General features: G+C 39.5%; 1 protein-coding gene and 1 pseudogene across 1 annotated transcript in view; both read left to right on the forward strand.

Annotated features, from left to right (window-relative positions):
• IL1RAPL2 (interleukin 1 receptor accessory protein like 2) overlaps positions 1–20,459 on the forward strand; it is a 1,171,118-nt gene that overhangs the window by 211,302 nt on the left and 939,357 nt on the right. The window lies entirely within an intron of this gene.
• LOC105738080 lies at positions 1,846–20,131 on the forward strand (annotated as a pseudogene).

The following is a 20,459-nucleotide window of genomic DNA, read 5'->3' on the forward strand; positions in this document are numbered from 1 at the left end:
TATTATAATGGGGATATTCCACATTTTTTGGCTGAGTTTGTCTCTAGACAGATGTGTTTGAAATTAAGAGGAGGTGAGGCAGAGTTTTCTTCTACAGTTTGCATTCTGAGGTAGGTAATATCTGATATTCAGGCCAGTTTATTTTTCTTATTGTTTCTTCTCTCCTAGAATATAAAGTAACAAGAGACAGTGTGAATATAAAGTAACAAGAGACAGGACAGAGGCTATTGCTAGTCTCCTCATTTGTATGATGGGAATAATAATGCTTGCCTTGCAGAGATGTGATGATGATAAAATGAATATAAAGATTGTAAACATGTTCAATATATAGTTAATGCTGGTGGAAGCTTCTCAGTAGAAGGTAGACTCTAGGATTATCCACACATAACCCTTCATGTATTTTCTGATCTCCTCCACTGAGATCTGTCCTTTGAATACTATCTCTTTAAGTATGTATGCTGGGGTATTCAGTCTTTTTCTTTACTGTAGAGTTATCTAGTATTTCTTTTTATATCTTCTTTGACATCTTTATCTAGTGAAAAATCTCTAAACATCTGTAACTGTGCTCAGAAACCTCTTATCCCTGAAGACCCCCAGAAGGGCTAAGCAGTAACCAGAGCAGAGGCAGGAGAAGAAGTTGTGAGAAAGAGGAAGAGGACAAAAAAAAAAGGAAACTCAATGTTTATGTTGACAAATCAGCTTATTTATGAAGCATTTTTTTTATGTCCAGCACTATGCTAGAGGTGGAGGAGGTGCTCTGGACTTCAAGGATTATCGCTCTTTCTTTTGTTGTTTTTGAAACAGAGTCTCACTCTGTTGCCCAGGCTGGAGTGCAGTGGCGCAATCACAGCTCACTGCAACCTCAACCTCCCAGGCTCAAGTGATCCTCCCACCTCAGCCTCCCAAGTAGCTGGGACCACTGGCGTGCACGCCACATCTGGGTAATTAAAAAAAAAAATTGGTAGAGTCACGGGATTTCTCTATTTTGCCCAGACTGGTCTCAAATTCCTGGACTCAAGCGATCCTTGTGCCTTGGCCTCCCAAAGTGCTGGGATTATAGGCTCGAGTTGCCATGCCATGCCTGGCCTCTCTTTTTTGAAGTGTTAAGTATTTTAGACTTGAAAATAATCAGATAATAGCCATCAAGTAATATAAAAACAAGTCCTAAGACAGGCCATTTTCGCTTCAATTATAATTTCCAGGTGTAACACTCCCATGTTAATTTAGCCTATGTTGGTGTTTTCTCTGGTGTGGGAAGGTTATTTCAAGTATTGTAAGATAGTTGGGCACTGTCTATCTTCTTCCTCCTTATTCAGAGTCTTCCTTCTGCTCTCAGTTTTCTGACCTTGCATCTACCTTTAGTTTTGCAGTCCTAACTCCTTTTTTCCCCTTATCAACCCCCACTGCTAGCATTTTAAATGCCATTGACTTTATAAGGTGCCCCTTCCTATAGCTCAGCAGTTCTACCTTGTTGCAGCTGCTATATAGCACTTACCTCTTATCTCTTTCAAAAGGAAAGATGAATCTAAGAAGCAACTGTGGCAAAGCAAACTACTCAGAAACTAGCTTGATGCTATCTCTGAGAGAGGTTTGCTTATTTTGCAGAAGCAAATGTCATGCATGCTTCCATGTTGCTTAGTGTGATTTGTCACTTGGGATTCTCAAGCATTCGATATGAGGCCCTGACTGGCTTAGCTCCTCATCAGAATGCACTACAATTTGTTCACTTCAAACCCACCAGGAACAGAGGGCATTCACTTTGACATCTGCTCTTCAGAAGCAGCCCATTAATACTGCACTTGTGTCAGGTTCTTAAGGAAATACTTTTAGTTCTTTTATCCACAGATGACCTGGTTCAAGGTCAGTGCCAACCCTAAGCTGTTTTTCTTTTTGCTTTTCCCTTTTGACAGTCATTATATGCCCTTGCCTGTTTGTAATCCTCAAAGCCTTTCAGCTCAGGCACTGGTAAGTGTGGTGCAAAGATTGAGGTGGGGTCAACATTATTGGCATCCCCGGATTTTGGCCACTCTCAGAGGTACCTCAGTAAGCTACCCAGTGATCTCATATCCTCTCTTCCTTCCTCAATCTATATCTGTTCCAAACTGCTTCATTCCCACTGCTGTACATGGCTTCTAATATAGAAATTATCATATAGTTAAAACCTATCATATGCCAGGTGCTAAGCCAAATATTGTGCATATATTGCATGTACATATATTATCTCATTGAATTCCTATAGAACCTCTGTGAGGAAGGTGGAAACTCAGGCTCTGAGAGACTAAGCAACCGGCCCAAGGTCATATAAGCTGGGCAATGTAGAATGCAGGGCTGCTAATAGCTTAACAACTTAACCCCTTCTGGACTAGTACTCTTTATAAAGATAATCACTTGTTTATTATTTTCAGGCAACAAACACTTATTGCACATTATTTTGTGACTGCCACTATGCTAGGCATTTCGGATATATTAATAGATTAAAAATACAGTAGCTACTCTCATAGGTATCAAATATGCTAGGGGAAAGAGACAAACAGACAAATGAAATGCCATAAAAATATAAGATTTGAGGTGCTAAGGAAACCCAGAGGGGAACTTAACCCAGACCATGAAGGTTATGTACCCTATGTTGCCTCGCAGGATGAGTAAGAATTCCCTCTCTCATTCATTCTCATTCTCATTCATATTCTCTCTCTCATATCCCTATGTTGGATAGGTCCCTCTCCTTCCTTTGTACTTTTTTGTGTATCTCAGTAATGGCACTTATTTATTCTTTTCATTCACTTAACAACAGTTTGAGTACCCACTTTGTGCCAGGCAACATTTTCAGCACTGGGAACAGAGCAGTGAACAAAACAAAGTTCTGCCCCTCTTGGATTTTACTTTCTAGTATGGAGATAGACATGAAACTAATAGATAAATGGATATGGAATAAAATGTCAGGTTGTTAAAAGTAGGAAGGAAAATAGATTAAGAAGCTGGAGAATGACAGAAGGTGCTATCTTATAGGGAAGACTTCTTTGAGAGGTGACACTTTCCATGTAGTACTGTGATTATGTGTTTACATTTCTGGCTCGCCCTTGATACTCTGTACCTCTGGTGGTAATGGGCTAAGTCTTTTCTTTGTAGCCACAGATAAGAGAATGCAGGAGTTTGGGTGTATCAGCCAAGGCATGGTTGAAGTGATGAGTCGGTGAGTCTACAGATGTCAAGAATGAAGAACAGATGATGCGGGAGGTAAGAGAGTGAGGGAGCTAGAATGCTGGGAGATTATTGTCAGAGAAGTGGAGATTTACATTTCAGATTTAAAAGACTGAACAATTCCTGATGATTCTGTGGTACACTTACATGTGGGAATGACCGGGTACAGTAAGGGGAAGCCCACTGAGTCATGTAGCTCAAGAACCTGTGAGGCTAGCACAGTTGTTCTTAAACTTGGGCATACATTAAAATCAACTAGAGAGCTTTCAAAATTGCAGCATGAAATCTTGCCCTAGGAGATTCTGATTCAGGAGCTCTAAGTAGGTTTCAGAAAAGGGAGATATATATATATATATATATATTTAAATAAGTTCCAAAGGAGTTTTAGATGCACAGAGCCAAGGTTCAGAATCACTGGACAAGGATGTTAGAAGTTTGATTCATGTGGGTTTTAAAGCCATGAAAGATTATGTCAGGACTGGGTGGAAAGGAGGCCTATAAGCCAGGTGTAATGGTCCTCAATGCATCTTGGAGCTGACTAGAAATCAGTAGATGGCTGTGACAAGGAGGGAGAGAGTATGGTGGAACGAGGGGACGATTTTGGAAAAAGAGTTTTACACAAGGATGAAGAAGTGATTAAAGGCTTTCACCAATTCAGGGCTATGTAGAAATTTAGGCATCAATGTGCAGTCTGGGGTACTTTGCATGGAAGAAAAGTCCTGGCATTAGTCTGCTTAGCAGATCTGACATCATAACAGTTAGGCATAGTCTGCTCCACCTAGATGTACAGTCAGCCTTGGGCTTAGGAGACAAAGTCCTCAGCTGCATTTATGAATTTCAGAGAGACATTGGGCAAGTAACTTGAGCAAACTTCTCTAAAGTGGGCCTGCCTTTGGGGAAGAATATATAGGTAAAGCCTAGAGCATTTCTCTGAGAGTTTTTGGACTTAGTACTATACATAACAACTAATTAGAATCATTGGTTCAGCATCAATTATATGCAAAGTATTAATCAACTATATGCAAAGTACTGAGAAGGAAGTTACTTTCTCCTGAAAGCAGGTTGTGGGGCAAATAGCGGCTATTTGATAATAATACTGGTTCATTGGGTTCTGAATATTTGAAGTTTCTGGTATATTGAATCATTTTGGTTTTGAAGTAAAGATTACCAAGAGCTTTCACTCAGCCTGTGATTTTCCCTAGGCAGGTGAGACCTCCAAACTTAATAGGGCTTACTTAAATGATGCAAAAGGCATGCACATGAACCAGTAATTTTTATTAATAACATTATCATCATTGTAATTACTTGCAATCTTGGAAAGATCCTGGGGTTATAATGTAAGAAAAGCCTGTATTTGATTTCTGGCTCTTGATTCTTAGTGTTGTGCCCCGTTAGGCAACATAGGGAATGCCTCTGAGTTCTAATCCCCTCCTCTGTTAAACTGAAAATAATAATAATAGTTTCTTTATGCTATTGTGAGAAGTAAAATAGATAATATATGTAAATGCATGAAGCATATATTAAGTGGCTCAATAAAAGCCGCCTTTCTTCTCAGCTTTTCTTTAGACACCTTTTCCAATCTCACTGTAGCAAGTAAAAATTATTAAAATTGGAACCACAAATCTTTTTAAAAAATCATTTCAACTTTTAAGATTCAGGGGGTACATGTGCAGGTTTGTTACTTGGGGCATATTGCATGATGCTGAAGTTTGGAATACAAACGATCCCGTTACCAATGTAGGGAGCATGGTATCCAATAGTTAGTTTTTCAACTCTTGCCCTCATCCCTCCCTCTTCCTTCAAGTAGTCTCCAGTGTCTATTTTGCCATATTTATGCCCATGAGCACCCAATGTTTAGTTCCCACTTATAAATGAGAACATGAGGTAGTTGGTTTTCTGTGGAAATATAAATCTGACTCTGCTTGATGTGTTTAGAAATTGTTATCCCCTGTCAATGGGATAAGTTAAGTCTCTAGCTTATACAGTATATGCATTTGTTACTTGCCTGCAATGGAATATATTTGAAAATGGATCACCAATTGATAGCTAGACTGATGACTTCTGGAACGAAATGTGAGAAAATATAACCACTCAAGCTACATTCTTCTATTATTTGCTAAATATCTAAATTGTTACCATAAGGGAGAAATATGCCTCATGAATTGCACTGTCACTTTGGTATATGACTGTGGTAATCTCATTTTTAAGACCTGCATGTAAATTGGAAGTAAGAAATTCTAGTTTCAATAAAAAACAAACAGAGCTGAAATATCCAAAATTCACTGGCTATGAGCCTATCTTTAACAGTTACTAATTTATGTGGCCAAGAGGGGTTGTATTTGCAAGGCCATCCCCGTAAGAGCTGAGGTTAAACAAGTGAGTGGCATGGGCTATAAATGAATTGAAAATTGCCTTCTGTTCCAGCCCAGGGCAATGGTTTGTGTTTTCTAATAAGCTCTCTGCTTATAGTTGGTGAGGTAACTCATGTCACCAGGAGGAGCTGTCCATAGACTGCTTGATTTGTCACTGTTGTCTGAAGGACACAACAGGCTGGGGAAGCTGGCACTCTGCAGAATTTTTACGGTGCTGCATACATGCATTGGTCTGCCTTATCAAGCTGTAATTCAATAATAAATACAAAAAAACTACGTTTAAATAAATCTAGGGTTGTGACACAACCTGACCAAAGCTAGGAGAGTTAATGCTGATGCTGGGATATTAACTTAGCCAGGGAGCAGTTTGGGTGAGGGGAAGAAAAAGATGGATGCTGGGAGAGAGTATCTATTTCTGATAGAGTATTCATCTGCATGGCTATTTTTCTGGAATGCTTTGGTCTGTGCCATTGGCTCAATGTAGTCATTTTTCAACTTGGCGTCTTTTTGTTCTTCATGCCCTCACCCTCCTTTTTAAAGAGAGACCAAAGAGCATAAAGGGTGACGAGAACCACTATAAGAATTTTGTTGCGATAAGCAGAAGCCAGCCTTATAGAGTGGGTTCTGCCATTTTCTCCCAGAATGGTGAATGGTTACAAGAAAATTACTGGGACAGGTAATTTGGGGAATGGATGGATTTGTTAAACATTTCTTTTTCACAAAGAAAACTGCTTTTTATTTTTTGTTATTATAAAAGTAATATCTGTTCACCCTAAAAAAAACCTTCAAGCAGTACAGAAAAGTATAAATAAACCATAAAAATAACCTATTATAATTTTCCCCCTCATATCAGAGATAACATCTGTTAACATTTTGGTATGTCTCCTTTTGTCTCTTCCTGTTACCTTTTTCACAGTGGTTTATTAGGAGAAATTTCTAGAAATGTAATTCACATTTTAGGAACTTGTGATTCCTATAAAAAAAAATGATCCTCCACAAGACAGTGCTGATTTCCACTCCAGCACCAGTGTGTGAAAGTACAGAAGGAAGCCCATGGTCACAATTTATTGCATAATGACCACGTGCCAGTCACTGCTCTAAGTACTTTGTAAATATTAACTCATATAATCCTCATAACAACCCTGTGAGATGGGTACTGCTAGCATTCCCATTTTACAGTCAGGGAAACTGAGGTTTAGAAAGGCTACACAGCTAGTCATGAGACTGAACCAGAAGGTTGATCAGGCTTTGGTATAGGAGAAAGAAATAGCTTCTCCCTCTCTCCCTCTGCCCCGCCTGCCCTGCCCTGCCCTTCCCTGCCCTTCCCTTCACTGCCCTTCCCTTCCCTTCACTGCCCTTCCCTTCCCTCTCCCTCCTCTCTCCACCCCCACCCCTCCCCCATCTCTTTACCTCAAGGCCCAGGGAGAAACAACCAATGAAGGAAGAAGTAGCAGCCTAGTGGATAAGCAGAGAGCCAGAGGAGTCCCAAGCAGCTGTGAATCTTTAAATTTAGGAGTTCTGGGCAAAGATGTCCTTGCATTTTGTTCATTCCTAAATAAGCAGAACAGAACTTCCTCTCCAGTGCTGGGCGTTGTGAGCTGAATTTGAACCAACAATGAGAGGGAAAATAGCAACAGATATAGATACACTTATGTATGTGTGCAAACACACACATATACCCATGGCAAGGAGTGTCCCTCTCTGGCTCTGATTTCTACTCAGAATCAGAACACCAGGAGAAATGATGATCTTTGTCAAATGAGGTGCTCCCTTAGTTTCCCAGCATTAAACTAGAGTGGGTATATATAAATGTTCATAAATGCAGTGATGGAGAGAGAATTGAAAGTCTCTTATTATATTTCAGAATAATTTTGTATGAAGTAGCAGAACATGTGAATAACTTTCTGTGTGACCTTAGGCTAGTCCCTTCCTCTTACTGAACCTCAGTTTCCTCCCCTCTAAAAGAGACCACAGAACTAATGTATTTGAGTGTTAAGAACCGTATCTCTAAACAGTTCCTAACTGATTTGGCTTTGGGTTTTTTTCTCCTGGATCACTCTTATTTTTTATTTTTTTTTATGCCTTCTCGGGGCTACTTGATCTGTTATTGGTCTGCTGTTGCTAGAAATTGTTCTGTGGATGGTAAAAAGGTGAGTTGCTTCATATAGTCTATCAAGTCAGAACAATTAGGAAGGCCCCTATGGTCCTAGAAGACAGCTTATCATAGTATCTTTGAGTTTTACTCAAACCTTTACTTTAGAACTATTGCCTCTTTTAGAGGGGAGGAAACTGAGGTTCAGAAAGAGGAAGGGACTAGCCTAACAGAAAGTTATTCACATGCTCTGCTACTTCATAAATAGCAGATCTTACTCCAGTAAGATGATTCAAGTGTCTCATTTTTGTAAAAATGATTGGGGCACAATGATACTATGTGATTTTTCCCCAAAGTAACATATCTAATTAGTAGCAAGGGCAGGATAGACCCCAGATTGCTTCACTGTCTAGAGTAAGGTTTCCCAAAGTGTATTCCACTTAACACAAGTCCCTCAATATGCTCTGGGTGGAGATAGGGGCATGAGGAAGAGGATTCTGAGGTCCAATAAGTTTGGGAAATGCAGCCCTGTCTAAGGAAGCCACAAGGTGCATTGAAGACTCTGAGAAATATAGAGTAAGGGAACATATCACTAACATTGTTATAGCATTTATGGCTTTCAGAGCACTTTCATCGCCATTTTTAGTTGTGTACTAGGAGAGACAAAGCAAAAATGCATAGAAAGTAGATCATGAGATTGAAAAGGGGATAAGTGTAGCCATATAAACAAAGGGTGGCTGACAGTTGTGGAGGTTCAGCAAAGAGTCCTGAAGTTATTAGAATAAAATTGATGATTTGGGGCCTGGTCATAGTAATCAGATTGCTGAATCTTCATTTTATTTCAATTTATTTAAAGGATAAATCCAAACTCCTGCAAAGAGAAAGGAAAATAAAATTCTTAAGATATTTGAAGTATTAGGGGCTTTTAAAATTGATTTCCAGCTGTTGATAAAGAAATAAATACCCAAAAGCAGCAAGACCAGAAAGTAACTATTACTAAGCTGTCTTGTATTATTTCTCTTGGTCAAAATTTATTAAAAGTTTGAAAGCTCATTGTCCCATTAAATGTTGGTGTTAAGACTTCAGTTCTTTATTCAGAATGATTGGAGGTTATATTTTACACTTAACATTTTCCAGCTGGGGAACTGAGGTCACCACAAGAATGGCCACTCAAGAATTCTGTTGGTCCAGCAGTTAAGGTCATATATGGGCTTCTTTTGTGGCTCAGGCAGTAGACTGCCATTGTTTTCATATTTCAATTTGATTTTCTCGTTCATAATTCAACTTGGGAGTGAACTAAGTGGTATATTTTCTCCATAAGCCCATTGAGAGGCTGAGAATCTGCTTTTCTGCCTCTAGATTCTGAGTTAAGAAGAATGGGGGCAGGGTGCATGTCATTCCTCTTCACCATTATATCACTAGTGGATAGCACGGGACCTGGAACACAATACATGTTTAGGATATAATTGTTGAATAAATAAGTGTTCTGTAGAGAAAGGAAAGAGGATCAAGGTAGAAATCATGTACTTATTTGTAGTCTACTCAAAGTATACAAGCAATGTTTGTTGTTGATGATGTGTTTTTCTCATGATAATTGGGTTGTATTTGCAAGACCTCACTTATAGAAGCAAATTAATTGCCATTTAGGTTCTCTGACTGCTATTTGGGTAAGTGGCACAGTTGGATGGTAGAAATTATAGTTTTTTCTAACCAGAATCTCTTAGTGACAACGTATATTAGATCAGTGAGTTTCTAGTGAATTGGAGTAGAGGGAAAGTAATATCCTATATTTGGATTTTCGAAACAGCACCTATTAATTATCCTCCTGCACCATCACCATTATAAGGATGTGGAAACTCAGTGTCAGTAACTTACCATGAGCACCTTACTGGTTCATGGTACCACTGTAACTCTGAGGTAAATCTACTGTTTTCCAGTTTGGTGTTCTTGGCCACCCCTCCTGCTACCACTAATCAACAACATGGGGATTTGTCTTGGAGCTGCTACTTGGTTTCAGTGCTGAAAAATATTTCAGGGACTCTGTAAAATTCTTGGTGGGTCATCAGCCGTTGACAAACTCACCTGAATTCCAACTGTGTCTGGTAAAGTTCTACCAAGGATGAATGTATTAACTTCTTTACAAGCTCAAAAAGTATTAGAGGAGGAATATGATATTACCAAGTGTTTACTGCCCACTTCTCATGTAGCATAGGGGATATGTGAAAGCATACAGAAACATTCTGTACTTTTCAGGAGTTTGCAGCTCTGTACAGGAGGTCACATGGAAGTGCCTGGTATCTTCAGAGAATAACGCACTATGATACAGACATGTTGCAAGTATGGCATAGCATTTAAGTGGTGCTGGAGTTCGGAGGAGGGAAGGATCAAGAAGTAAACTTCTTGTGATGACAAGATAGTGGCTTTTGGGAGCAGGCTTCAGTACTCTCTTTTTGCTCTAACTTTCCCTTTCCAATTCATTTTTTTTTTCTACCAGTTTGGTGGTTAATTAGATAAGCAGTGCTCCTGCATCTACCACTAACTCACTTTGTTGATTTCCTATTCCACAGTGACTCCTTAGGGAGGAAGATAGGTGATGGAGTTCATAATATGGTAAATATTTAGATGCCTACACCTTGGGGATACAGATTTTGGTACATGATATTATGGAAATAGGTGAACTTAGTGGGAGAACAGTTTTCAAAAGAACAAGCTATGTTTTGATATGTGTGGAGGGATTTATGCTGTCCTTGATATCAAAATTTCATGTTTCCATAAATATGTGTCTATTTGTAAGTAGTATTTCATGAGGGAATTAGGTGGATGGAAGTGTTGATAGTACAAAAGATTTTCCCAGTGGTAACAGTTAATGCATGCTTTCCCTTATAGCTTAAAACAGGTGAAGGGACTTGAAGTGAGATGCTTTTAATTGCATTAGAGTAGTTTCTGTGTAACCATGTTCCCCTTCCTCTTTATTCAGGTTTTCAGCATATATAATATGTGTATTAATTATTAGGCTTTGCTGTGGGGCCATTTTTTATGAACCTCCAAATGTTGCTGAGTGTGGAATAGCTCTGGGGCTTGATAAAAACATGGCCTTTATTTTCCCGCCAGTCTTTCCAGATAAACCTACCTCATAGGAAAGTATAAAGCGGTTTACAGAAGAAGATTTGGAAGCCAAGTTCCCATCTTTGGAGTCGAATAGTTCAGCATTCCGGCCTGGAGAATGGTGGGTAGAGGGGGAAATATGCTCCTTTGTGCCTTTATGCCTTCTCAGACTGGCTAACATCAGAGCTGCATAGCACATATTCTGAGCTGATGGAATTGGGTAAAAACAGGTTTAATTTGATCTCAGCACTAGATTTAGGAGCAAGTCAACTCTGAGGAAAGATTCAGTTTCAGCAGAGTGGAGCTGAGAAGAAACCATTTGTTTTCATGAAGGAAAAATAATCTTTGAAGCAAGACTTCTATCCCGCTCTCCCTTCCTTTTTTTTTTTTTTTTCACTTCAGCTTCATTTTCTTGGTCTGCAAATCTCAGTTCCTCAAAATCTCATGCTATTTTTGTGTGTCTTTTTTTCCTTTCATAATGTACAAACATTAGCAATAAAAAGTGATGGATCAAGTTGTTAGAAAAGGGGGCAACTGTAGCTTTTTAGGACCCCACCTTGAGGAACTATTTTGTTAATTGAATCTCTCCTGGAGTGTAAATTCCCTCCTTAGGTGATGAGGTATGTATAAGTTTGCTGTAAAATCATTTTTGCTACACTGGGGACTCAGACACACTTCTCCTACTGCTGGGACTTAGTCTGCATGAATAATTTGTGTGAACAAGTTGCTCCTGTCTGTAAGGAACCTGCTAAATCCTTGTCTTTCCAGACACAAGGATGTCATCTTCAGGATCCTCACTGACTTATGTGGACAAATGGTATTGAAACAGATGACAATCTGAAGTTCCTACAGTAGGTTCAAAATCCAGGCAGATACCCCCAATAAAAGACTAATGAAAAAGTCTACCCCGTATGAGAACCATGCCAGGGAAGGTCTTTGAATTCCTACCTCTCTCTGTTACTGCTAACCTCAGCTATAGATCTCACTTCCATTAGAACAAGGCTAGTCCTTGTGGCATTTGCAAGGAATTAGGCTGGGAATTTGTGGACTATGGTTCTAATTTCATCCCTGACATTAACTGGCTGAGTAACCTTGAGAAACTTGTTTCACTTTTTTGTTTTAATTTCTCTGTCTACAAAATGAGGGTAACAATACCTGCCCTAGCTGTTTCACAGAGATATTGTAAGAATGCAACATAAAAATGGGTGTTTTAAAACCCGTTGAAACATGTAAACAAAAGAGACATACGAACTAAAAGTATTGTCAGGTATCATTATTGTTAAATATCTTTGGAGCTCTTCAGGAGCAAGTTCTTTGGCATTGTCTCCCTAAGGAGACAATGGATATGAGATGCTATGAGGAAAAAGTAGGTAATAATACAAAACAGGAGGGTTGGCGGTGGTAGAGAGACCGTGGACCTTTCTGGAAGGGCTCAAGTGGCTGAAGGGAAAATATTCATGGGCTGGACCAAAGGGTAAAGAAAGTTCCTGCGCCCCTGATCTATGCATTGTGCGGTGATGGGGAAAATGGTACTCCCATTCTTTCAGTAAAAATGGTTGATATCTGAACCCAGCTATGGTGACTCCTTTGCCAGTCCTAGGCTAGCACTGCTATGCAAAAAGAGACAACAAGGGGAAGAAGTCCTCACAAAGAAATTCCTGGTTTAGGGTAAAGCCAGGAATGCAAAAGCCTAAGGGAAAAGAGTGTTTGTTTGTTTGTTTGTTTGTTTTTTGAGATGGAGTTTCGCTCTTGTTGCCCAGGCTAGAGTGCAATGGTGTGATCTCAGCTCACTGCAACCTCCACCTCCTGGGTTCAAGTGATTCTCCTACCTCAGCCCCCCGAGTAGCTGAGAGTACAGGCACCTGCCACCACGCCCAGCTAAATTTTGTATTTTTTGTAAAGATAGGGTTTCACCATTTTGGTCAAGTTGGTCTCGAACTCCTGACCTCAGGTGATCCCACCCACCTCGGCCTCCCAAAGTGCTGGGATTATAGGTGTGAGCCACCACGTCTGGCATTGTTCTTCCCATTTCTTCTCTCCCATACAGATAACTTAAAATCCTTTATCTCTCCAAAAGACCAAGTACCATTTAGCAAATCCTGCTACCTAAGTTGTAATGATCTCTTCAGCCCCCCCAAAGTAATGTTTGCTATGACAGAATTACGGTATGTCCAGAAGAGTTTGTACTTCTCTGTGATTTGGTACAAGGCAATTTAATCTACCTGACAAAGGGAGATATCTGATTTGTGGGAGCTCTGCCTCTTTTGATTTCCCTCTGTGCTACTGAAAGAATGGTTGGAATGATAAGAACAGTATTTTTAAAGTGTGTTCTGTGCAATACTAATCTCTGTAGGTGGTTTTTGTTTGTTTTCAGAAAAGGGCTTCTATGGTCAAATAAATTGGGAAATGATTCATGCTATGATTCCCTCTAGGAAATGTGTTGTGCATATTAGGATACCAAAAGCTTTGAGCAGTTTAACAGTAAAGGAATCTATTTAACTTTGTTTAATCTAGCATTTCATAAACTTATTTCCTTTTGGAAGCCCCCTTTTCATATAATGCCAATCACTATTACCCTTTAAGGCCTTTAAGAGGTAGATTCATTCTCAAATACCTGCATAGTTCAGATTGCTATGCCAGACAACAAAGCCTCAAGTTAGAGAATTCAGTATTGCTAGTTAGCCTTCTCCAAAATTAAAATCACTGTGCTAAGACAAAGACACAATCAGGGCAGTGATGTTTTCTGTCCAAAAAATTATTAAAATGTTACAGTGATTCAACAACATCTTCATTAGGAGATAGGCAAACAATGAAAGCGGTCAACACTTATTGCACGCTCAGTATGGGCCAGCCACTGAGCTAAGCGCTTTCTCTTGTTACTTCTAGGCATAACAATGACCCAGCAAGATAGATTGAATGATTCTTCATTTTAGAGCCCAGGGAACTGAGAGCTAGAGATTAAGTAAATCACCCAAGGTCACAGACCTAGTAAGAGGCAGATGTGGGATATGAATTTCCGTCTGTTCAACTCCAGAGTCGATGATTTAGATTTAAAATATTTAAAGTCAGACTCTGTTTTCTAAGTGGAAAATGGCATTTCAAGAAATCTCAAAATTCTATATCTGAATAATGTATCAGCTAAGACTCTAAGGCATTCAGGAGGCTGTCTTTTGGTTAAGGGGGGCTCCACCTGCATTGCCAGAGTCAGTCTAAGTATAATTATAGGTATCCGCAACCTAGAGAACAGCTGGTCAATTTAAAGTGCCCTAAGGATCACAAGCATGGTTCCGTTTAAATTTACAAGCTTATAGGCCAGTTGCTGTGGCTCATGCCTGTAATCCCAGCACTTTGGGAGGCCGAGGTGGGCGGATCACGAGGTCAGGAGATCGAGACCATCCTGGCTAACACAGTGAAACCCTGTCTCTACTAAAAATACAAAAAAAAAAAAATTAGCCGGGCGTGGTGGCGGGTGCCTGTAGTCCTAGCTACTCGGGAGGCTGAGGCAGGAGAATGGCGTGAACCCAGGAGGCGGAGCTTGCAGTGAGCCGAGATTGCGCCACTGCACTCCAGCCTGGGTGACAGAGCGAGATTCCATCTCAAAAAAAAAAAAAAAAAATTTTACAAGCTTATTTTTTTGCCCACTTACTAAGTTTCAAGCCCATTTCCATCTTCTTTCACTGCCGTTTCTTGAGGCCACCTCTTTAAGCCACTTGCTTGGGTGCTTATAAATACAATGTCCCTCAAATGGGTACCTTTAATTGTCCCTCCTAATATCACTAGGTCGCTATCCATTCCTTTTTCATTGCTCTGGAGGGGTAGCTTAAAGCCTTATTTTGTGGACATAATGAAAACATGTCCACATGCCTCTAGACTAAGCTGTCTACAACTGAAGAAGTATGACATCCAACTAATTATAACTTAATTTTATTATACCTTTATTATTATATATATGTTCTAAGTATTTTACATGGATCAACTTATTTAATCCTCATGGCAACCCTATGAAGGAGGTACTGTTGTTACCCTCATTTTATAGATGAGAGAACTGAGGTTCAGAGAAGTTAAGTTACTCGCCTAAGATTACACAGCTAGCAAGCTAAGTCTCAAGCCCAGGTCTATATGACCTGGTTTGACAAATAATTAATAGTATTATGTGCTATTACTTATTTTATTATACTAGTCTTGCTGCGCCTGGATTAGTCTTCCTCCAACCAGAATCTTGCCTTTATTGTTAGTATGCTCATTGCCTCCTCCCAGCTCTGCCACTTTGGTAAATAGCTGTCTAGTTTGATGGTTCTCCAATGAGCATCAATGTGTATCAGAATTACCTGGAGGCCTTGTGAAAACCTGGATTGCTGGGACCCATCCCTAGAACTTCTGACTTAGGAGGTTATGGAGCTTGGCAGGAGGAGGAGCAGTGAATTTGTATTCCTGACAAATTCCCAGGTGCTAGTCCAGAGACCGCATTTTGAGAACCATTGATCTCCTGTTATCACTCAATTAACCAGCTCTTCTTACAAACTGGTTTTCTCTTGAGCAACTCACTGTTTATTAAAACAGAACTAAGTGTTTCCATTTTGATGTATTTAAAACATCACCTAAACATGTACATCTCCAAGTGATTTTTAAATTATTTTTAATGGACAATAATTGTGTATATTTATGGGGTACAATGTGATGTTTTGATCTATCTATACACTGAAGAAAGATTCAATCAAGCTAATTAACATATCCATCACCTCACCAACTTATCATTTTTTCGGGGCAAGGATGTTAAAAATCTATTCTTTCAACTATGTGGACATATATATTATTATTAACTGTGGTCACCATGAAGTACAATAGATCACTAAACTTATCCAAGTGATTTTTTAAGAGCAGTTTCATTGTACTGTGTCTTGATTGTATTCTTGAACCTAAGTAGTTTGGCACGCAAATGTGATTTCAGGGATTTACCTCCAATTAATTCCCCCAATGGCTTACAGCCCGCCCCCACCACCATTCACATCATACCTGAAAGACTTTATGTGCTATTTAACTTGATTAAGGAAATGGTAAATTGAAACTTATTTACTACAAGAATACTTAGTGACAGGCAAGATGGCTTGGGGATTAAGTACAGGGACATTTTAATTAGACTTGGGTTTGAATCTCAACTTTGCCTAATAACTAGCTGTGTAACTGTGCTCAAGTGAAGTAACTTCTCTGAGCTCTATTTCTTGTACAGTGGGGGATGATAATGAAATCACCCTCATGAGGCTATAAATAAGATTATGTATGTATAGCACACCCTATCATGCCAGGTATTTAAAAAAACTAAATAAATAGCTGGTTTATGTTAGTGATTGCAAACCTCTAATCTTCAGGCCCGTGATACTCCAAAAATTGTTGCAAGAGATCAGTGACACTGTGTGCATGCCAAAATAAAATCTCAAAGATAGAATTAATAAGAAGTAGCATGTATATATGTACAATTCATTTCCAATCTAATCTATTAATTAGTAAAATACAAATTCACTTAGAGGTATGACTAATGATATGATAACTTTCTGTCATTATGTAGTACATTTTCATCAGCAGATATTAAAAGACCAACTTTTTTGATATTTAAGAAAGATCTTCACACTTTAAAAAGTTGTGAAGCACTGGATTATCTGAATAGTCTGTTAATGCAGACCTAGCAAAGAGCAGACCTTTGAAAGAGGGGAGGCCAGGTCAGCTTTGATGAGCAAAGGAGACAGAGGACATTCTAGAGCATGGGGTATTGCTTAAGGAGAGCACGATGTGGAGGGCTGGCTGCTGTAGTGGGGGCAATCTGAGAAACCCAGGGCCAGTGGGAGGATATTAGTCAGGGAAGAGCAGGAGCAATAATGCCAAGATGGCCAGGGAATCTACCAACCAGCTCATCTGTTCCTAGGTGACTAAGGATTTCAAGTGAACAACCAGACACACCAATAGTGTATCTAGCTTCAGAGAAGGACTATGCAAATTCATTAGGATAGCAGAGCCTGTCTTCCTGAAGGACTTGGGTGCCTAAAGTGGGAAAATGCATTGTTGCTTTATTCTAATTGCATTATTCAGTCAAATCCCTTCAAAATGATCAGCAAACAGCCCCTGAAATAGGAAAATATTGGTGGCAGGAGTGAAATTTAGAGTTGTTTTGATAGAATAATTTTCTTCAGGGGTTTGGGCTCTGATTGCTACTTACACTGAGTGAAAGTATGGCTGAATAAGGTGCTGAGTAAATGTAAGTTGTCATTAAGAGGATCGTGGCTAGTATCATTAAATTATATCCATTATTCAGATAAATGTTGCGTGCCTTCCTAATAATCTGCTTCCTTATCGACTTGAGCATTTAGTTGTTGTTTTTTGTTTGTTTTGCTTTGTTTTTTGTATTTATGTAAGAGAAAAAGGGCAAGTGGTACTCATAACATCTTGCCAGAGCTTCATAGATGACATGAGTATTTGTAAATAGGGTTAGAGTTATATATCTTTTCCTAGTCTAGAAGTGCAAGCTTAAGTTTGCATTCATTATTTGACACAGTTTGGTTATGGTAATAGTACATGGTTTGGTAGCAGTTTAGGGTTGATTTAGATGAGAAAGGAACAATTGTGTTTCATATTTTTATTTCTAGGAATAGCTGAATTCAGTTTCATGTAATTGGTACTCAGAATACAGCTATCCAAGCCTTTCTTTATAGTTTCTCTTCCATGTTTCCATTTTTATTTCCACCCACTCCTATATAGGGCATTAAAAAATGTATCTCTATAACCATTTAAAAATATGTCTGTAAATTTTCCACCCAGTAGATTTTACAACAAATATTTATTCTCAAAATAGCTTCGCCCTGCAACCCAAAACACTCCTGAATTATTTTGCACTCATATCTACCCTTCCTACCATCCCTTAATAAGGGCTCAGAGAATGCAGACTCATTAACATCAGCCTAAGGAAAACAGCATCACAAAAATCAGTCCAAGGCTGGGCGCGGTGGCTCACCCCCGTAATCCCAGCACTTTGGGAGGCCAAGGCAGGCGGATCACCTGAGGTCAAGAGTTCGAGACCAGCCTGGCCAACTTGGTGAAACCCTGTCTCTACTAAAAATACAAAATTTAGCCGGGCATGGTAGCACATGCCTGTAATCTCAGCTACTCGGGAAGCTGAAGCAGGAGAATTGCTTGAACCTGGGAGGCAGAGGTTGCAGTGAGCTGAGATTGTGCCACTGCACTCCAGCCTGGGTGACAGAACAAGACTACGTTTCAAAAAAAAAAAACAAAAGAAATAAAAGAAGAAAGAAAAATCAGTCCACTTTCAAAGAAAAGTTATAATATGCATTGTAAAACTGGATAGAACTGATTTGTACTCTTCTTTATAGTTAATACTTCTATGAAATAATATATTTAATAAATTTTATATGACTATCACCATTTCACATAATTGTTTTCGTTGTTGTGAAGGCCCGCACAATTTTAAATCATTTCAGCCACTGTATGCACAGTTTTGTGTTTTGCTTTTTCAACTAACACATCAGTATTTTTCTGTTTGTTCATAGTACAATTTTCTAATTTTTAATGCTGTTTGATATTCCGTCTTGTTTATTCAGCATAAGTTACTTAGCCATTCCCATTATCTGTTGTATTTTAATAATTTGTGAGGTTATTCATTTATTTTCTATTAAAGCAGCTAGGCAAAAGTTTGACTGTACAGTCACTGTCCTCTAGAATATCAATCCCTAAGTGTTTCTGCTTGACTGTTCTACCTCTCCCATTTCTACCTGGGTCAATCTGAATTCTGCCACGTAACACATGGTTACCCAGTGAATGATCTTTACACACGGTATATTAGGTTGCTAGGGGAAACTTACAGTAGCAAGCTTTCTGTTTGCTTATTTCACATACATTCTCTCATTAATTCTTCTCAATGTGTCTATAAGAAGGTATTGAATTATTTACAAACACTTGGGATAAAGAAGGATAGGAAGAGTTGCCTGCTGTTGGGGAGGAAGAAAGGAAAGAATAATGGAGGTGACGGATTCATTAAGTTCATAACAAGCTGTCCTTGCAGGAGGTAAGTCTGTTAGGATATCTTCTTTTCCTTCTCCTACCCCAACTCTAAAATTTCGTCTGAACCAACTCTTCTGCCTGAACTATAAATCTCTGCCCTGTGAACAATGTATTAATATTCAAATATTTCTTGTGTAAGTGAATACAACCACCTTCATATCCACACATGTCTGTCCTCAGTTTGGCAATGAATCACCTTTTAAACATCCAGAACAATCAGTCAGATAAGGATCACCTTTGATTAAGATCTTCTCTGCCAGGCCCTATTGGAATAGGTGCCAGCTTCTCACTACTTAGAGCCTACGATTGTGCACAATGACAGCTAAGATTTGTCTGGGCAGGAACATATTTTTCCCACTCCTAAAGTCAACATTTGAGGTATTTCTAAGTGGAAGAAATTCCCTTTGCTCTTTCTGACTTTTCATTCAGTTCAAGCTCTCCGTCTTTTGTAAGAAATGTTGTTCTCCATCCTGCTGAAGCATTAGGTTGCTGTTTCCCCAGGCCAATCAGTCTGAAGATAACTTTATGATGCTGCTAGAGCATGATACCATAGTTTATCCATTCTTCCTGATTTCATCAGGGTGCCTGATGCCTGTTAGATAACTTTGGGGATGCAGACTGTTTGGTCCAGCCTTGTTGCAATCAGCAGTTTTTAGCAATGACTACCTAGACTTATCTTTGAGATCTTTGATAATTTAATCAGTAAAAACATGACATGGCCTTTTGTAGGCTGCAGTGAGTGCAGATAGAGTGCCACGAAGGCCTCTGGCATGCTGCAAGAGTAAAAGGTGGCAGGGCACTGCCTGCCCACTCCCAAATGCTGCATGCTTCCCCTCTACCACATGCAAATCTTTGCACTTAATCATGTCATTGCCAAGTCCCGCTTCTGGTACTTTGTATCTCAGCTAAAGAAGATGAAGAAGCCTTTGGGGGAAATTGTCTTGTGTGGGTAGGTATTTGAGCAATTCTGTCTACAGGTGAAGAACTTCAGCTTGTGGCTGCACCACAACTCATGCAGTGGCACCCATAACATGTACCAGGAATACCTGGACTTGGCCACTGGGGGTGCTGTCACCCAGTACTACAGAGAAATGGGTGCCCAGCAATGTGGTTGGGCCCACTGGATCCAGATTGTGAAGGTAGAAGGGATCTCGGCCAGCAGGTGCCAGCAATCAAACAGTTCCACAACTCCAAGATCAAGTTTGTGCTGTCCCACCGCATCCTGCATTGTCAGCACAAGCCACACTTCACCACCAAGATGCCCAGCCCAACACCTTCTTTTAGGTGTAGGGCCCTCTGACTCCTGGTCTGCCCAAATAAACCCAAAAACTTCCAGGTGCTAAAGAAAATGCCCAGGACATGGTGTTGAAATATGCAAAGAGTTGATACCATGTGGGACATCTGATGACCTTAGTATACCACAATAGTCTTTATTGTAGTGGACACAGAGAAGGAACTCGAAGACTCTTTTTGATGATCCTGACATAATCAGGAGGAGACAGTGAACAAACTTTATTTCACAGGAGGCTCTGATGATGAGTGGTAAATTTAGGATATGTTCAAGATTATTCTGCTTTCCTCCTTTTACAATAAGTCAAGTATTCATTAATCAACTGCTCTAAGACCTT

Source organism: Nomascus leucogenys, chromosome X, assembly GCF_006542625.1.
Source record: "Nomascus leucogenys isolate Asia chromosome X, Asia_NLE_v1, whole genome shotgun sequence".
Taxonomy (NCBI): domain Eukaryota; kingdom Metazoa; phylum Chordata; class Mammalia; order Primates; family Hylobatidae; genus Nomascus; species Nomascus leucogenys.